The sequence below is a fragment of the Sapajus apella genome, unplaced genomic scaffold, assembly GCF_009761245.1.
Source record: "Sapajus apella isolate SASKATOON/1434 unplaced genomic scaffold, GSC_monkey_1.0 scaffold3, whole genome shotgun sequence".
Lineage (NCBI taxonomy): Eukaryota > Metazoa > Chordata > Mammalia > Primates > Cebidae > Sapajus > Sapajus apella.
The window spans coordinates 4948648-4953697 of record NW_022436943.1 but is presented as its reverse complement, the minus strand read 5'-3'; the positions used below and the strand labels follow the sequence as shown (position 1 = coordinate 4953697).

The following is a 5050-nucleotide window of genomic DNA, read 5'->3' as shown; positions in this document are numbered from 1 at the left end:
ACATATACTTTGAAGGACTTGAATTCTTTCAAATTTATTGAAATGTATTTTATGACCTACAACATGATCTATCTTGCTAAACTGCGTGTTGATATGTACTTGGTCCTTGATAAACTTGTTCCCTGTGTACTTGAAAAGAATGTGTATTCTGCTGTTGTTGGAAGGAGCAGTCTATAAGTGTCGACTAGGTCAAAGTGGTTGATAGCATTGTTCAGGTTTTCTATATCCATCCTGACTTTCTGTCTCATTGTTTCATACATTGAGAAAAGGGTATTAAAATCTATGACTGAAATTGTGGATTTGTCTATTTCTCCTTGCGGTTCTATTGGTTTTTGCTTCAAATATTTTGAAGCTATATTATTAGGTGCCGACATATTTAGTATTTCTATGTCTCCTTGATTTACTGACTCCTTTGTTATTAAGAAATAACCTTCTTTATCCCTGGTCATATTTTTTGCTCTGAAGTTCACTTTTTCTGATTCTAATATAGCCAGTGCAAATTTCCATTAAATCATACTAGGATTAGTATATGTTCTTCCGTCCTTTTAGTTTTAATCTATTTGTGTCTTTATATTTACATGGGATCTCTTGTAGGCAACATATAATTGGAGTCTTGCTTTTTTTATCCAATCTGATTATGTCTGCATTATAATTAGGATGTTTAGGACATTTCCATTTACTATGTTTATTGGTATCACCATCATGACATTAGTTTTCTATTTGTCCTATTATTTGTTTACCTTTTCCTCCTCTTTTTTGTGCCTTTTTATTTTGTATTGAGTATTTTTGTTATTCCATTATATCTCCTTTGTTAACTAGTTAGCTGCGATTCTTTGTTATTTTAGTGGCTACTTTGTGGTTTATAGTATAATCTTTAAGTTACAACAATCTCCCTTTTAGTAATATCATGCCACTTCACATATGGTTTAAGAACCTTACAATAGTTTACTTTGAGGCCAGGCATGGTGGCTCAAGCCTGTAATCCCAGCACTTTGGGAGGCCGAGGCAGGTGGATCACGAGGTCAAGAGATCGAGACCATCCTGGTCAACACGGTGAAACCCCGTCTCTACTAAAAATAAAAAAAATTAGCTGGGCATGGTGGTGCGTGCCTGTAATCCCAGCTACTCAGGAGGCTGAGGCAGGAAAATTGCCTGAACCCAGGAGGCGGAGGTTGCGGTGAGCCAAGATCGCGCCATTGCACTCCAGCCTGGGTAACAAGAGCGAAACTCCATCCAAAAAAAAAAAAAAAAATAGTTTACTTTGTTTTCTCTCTTTCTAACCCTTGTGCTAATGTTGTAGTATATTTTACTTCTACATACATTATGTACCCCATGCTACATTGTTATTATTTTTGTTTAAGTAGTAAGTTATCTTGTAAAGAGATGTAAATAATTTTTTAAAGTCATGTACTAACCAATGGGGTTACTTTTTTATTTTATTTTATTTTTGGCTGAGCACAGGGACTTTATAATGGTACAGTACATGGCAAGGTGGGGCTCCCTAGGCCCCTGTCATTCTTCAGGGTTTCTGGCATGAAAACTGTGTCAAGGGGAGATTCTCAGTGTAGGGGTGAAGGATTGTGGCAGGGACTTTCCCAGCCACTGAAGGCCCCTCTCCTCCATGCATGCTGTCACTGGGGCTGGTGGTCCAGGGGGTTCTTACTCCTTGAAGGCCATGTGGACTATAAGGTCTAACACCCTGTTGATATAGCCAAATTCATTGTCATACTAGGAAATGAGCTTGACAAAGTAAGTGATCATTGAGGACATCCTACTAGCATTGAAGGGAGAAGAGTGGGTGTCACTGTTAAAGACAGAGGAGACAATCTAGTGCTCAGTGTAGCCCAGAATGCCCTTTATGGGAGCTCTCCAATGCCTACTTCACTACCTTCTCGATATCATAGTATCTGTCAGATTTAGCCATATGGCAGATCAAGTCCATGATTGATACATTGGCAGTGAGGATATGGAAGGCCATGTCAGTGAGCTTCCCATTCAGCTCAGGCATGACCTTGCCCACAGACTTGGCAGCACCAGTAGATGCAGAAATTATGTTCTGGAGAGCCCTGTGGCCCTCACACCACAGTTTCCCAGAGGGGCCATCCACAGTCTTCTGGATAGCAATGATGGCATGGACTGTGGTCATAAGTCCCCCTCTACAATGCCAAAGTTGTCATGGATGACCTTGGCCAGGGAGACTAAGCAGTTGTTGGTTCAGGAGGCATTACTGGTGATCACGAGGTTCTTTTTTTAACTTCTTATGGTTCATGCCCACCGAAAACACAGGGACATTAACAGAGACATAAGAGATGATGATCCCTTTGGCTCCCCACTCTAAGTAACCCTCAACCATCTCCAAGATACTGAAGATATTGGATGACTCCACAGCATAATCAATTCCAGCATCAACCCATTTGATTTTGGTGGGATCTTGCTCCTGGCAGATGGTGATGGTATTGTCATTGATGGCACACTTCCTGTTCACAGCCTTGACAGTGCCATGGAACTTGTCATAGGTGGAATTATACTGGAACATGTAGAAATATGTAGTTGAGGTCAATGAAGAATTCATTGATGGTGACAATATTTACTTTGCCAGAGTTTAAAGCTGGTGCTGCATGAGAAGTTGCAACTGTGTATCAAATAGGAGGAACAGAGACTAGTTGCCATTTCTGATGCTCATCATTCCTTTGGATAGGTCCATATTTCTATCTGATATCATTTTCCTTCAGCCCGAAGGGCTTTCTTTAACATTTCTTATAGTCTGTGGGTGATAGGCTCTTTTAACTTTTATACTTCTGAAAAATTATTTAATTTAACTTCAGTTTCTGCTTTGAAAGATATTTTCTCTGGTTATTGGAGTCTAGGTTGAAATTTTCTCTTTCAATACTATTTAAAATGTTGCTCTACTATCTTCTTGTTTACATTGTCATTGTTTCTAATAAGAAATCTTCTCTAATTCTTTCTCCCTCTGTCTGAAAGATGTCTTTTTTCCTCTGGATATTTTTACTTTATTGCTGGTTTTGAACAATTTGATTATGACATACGTGGGTGTAGGTTTTTTCCTTTTTTTTCCTAAGATTTGGGTTTGTTGAGCTTCTTGGATCTGTGGGATTATAGTTTTAATCAAATTTGGAAAATTTAGGGCCATTGTTCTTCAAATGTCTTTTCCTCCATCCTCTTTTGATGCCCCAATTACCCATTATACAGACCCCTTGAAATCGTCCTGCCACTCAGTGGTGTTCTGTTCATTTCTTTTGGGGCTTATTTCTGTTTATTATTATTATTACTATTATTATTATTATTTCTATTGCTACATTATCAAGTTCATTAATATTTTCTTCTGCAATGTCTAATATGCTGGTAATCCTACCAAGTCGGATTTTGATCTCAAACATCATGGTTTTACTCTCTATTGTGTGGAATACAGTTATAGCCATTGTTTTAATGTCCTTGCCTGATAATTATGTTCTGTATCAATTTTAATTGATTGTGAATTTTCTCCTCAACATGTGTTGCATTTTGCTTCTTTTTGTATGCCTAGTCATTTTTGCTTGAATGTTAGACATGATCAATTTTACCTTTTTGGATGCTGGATATTTTTGTATCTCTATAAATATTCTTAAATTTTATTCTAGAAATAACCTAAAAATAGTTTGATTTATTGGACTATTCCTACTAATATTTGATAAGCAAGATCAGAACAGCATTTGATTTAGGGATAATTATTTTCCACTAATAGGGAGAGAGCTTTCTGTTACTCTTCCTAGTGACATTTGCCAGTCTGGATGGTAGAAATAAAAACTACTCCCAGACCTATGTAAGCTTAAGCTACTGTTCCCTGTAATTATTTTTTATGGTTCTTTCCCCAGCTTCTGTAGGGATGCTGATCAGTAATTTACTGAATACTTGAGAACTTCTGCAGTTCTCTAGAGTTGTAGCTCTGTTCTCTCTAGTACTCTGCCATGTGAGCTCCAGTTATTTTGATCTCTCCAGACTATCAGTCAGCTTAATCTCCTTAACCCTTAGTTTAATCTCCCTAAATTCAGTTCAGTGGCTGGAAAACTCAAGGCAGTAAGCTGAAGCATGCTTGATTGTTCCCCATCTCTCAGGGATCATTGGTTTTTTTGTTGGCTGGTATCTGACGTCTTGAAAACATTGATTTTCAGTTGTTTTGGGTGGGAGGATACTTGTAATCCCTATTATGACATCCCATATGGAGGCAGAAGTCCCTCCATTGTCTTTTAGTGTTTAATGTTGAGAAATACAAAGCTCTTCTCATTTTTGTTTCTTCATACATAATTGGTTTTAGGGGCTCTTCTTTTTATAACTGGTATTCTGAAAATTCTTGAAATTTCATGCAGAGTCTATTTTTTTATTGTACTTGGTACTCAGTGAGGCTTCTCAGTTTTAAGGTTTATAGTTTTAATATTGAGATTTTTTGAGACTTTTCTCCAATGACTATGTTTTGAAGAAGGAAATGTCTAAGTGAGCCTGAACCATTTGGTAATTCCAAACAGTAAAGAAGCTATCAAAGATTACTAATGTCATGTCAGAAGAGTTCAGTAGCCAAACCCACTGACAAAAAGTGGCACAATTTAAGCTTCAATAAATGTAATAATATTAATGCCTTGAATAGAACAAAGTAAATATATTTAAATCTATGAGTTCATAAAAACTGTGAAGCAAATCAAAACCTAATTGGTCATCACTGGAGGATATTAGTGAGCCAATACATTATTTAGAAAATTACAAAGTGAAAGAGTCAAGTATTAATCATACCTTTCCTATGTGTAAGCAAGTGTCAAATGAGAGGAATTTCTTTTTATACAAACATCCAACTAATAAATGGAGGACTAATAAAATTAGAATATCAATATTTTGCATCACCTGATAATGGGTGAACATCAGCAACTATAAACATCAGACAAAAAGGGGGAGCCAGATATTATATGCCACCAAATAAAAGAACACGGCATCACCTGAAAATATTTCTTTCCAAAAAATGTCAACCTAAATCTGATCTGGCCTTTTGATCTAATTTACAGGA

General features: G+C 36.9%; 1 pseudogene; it reads right to left on the bottom strand.

Moving 5' to 3' along the window:
• Positions 1-1659: 1659 nt before the first annotated feature.
• Positions 1660-2536, bottom strand: LOC116529808 (annotated as a pseudogene).
• Positions 2537-5050: the final 2514 nt, after the last annotated feature.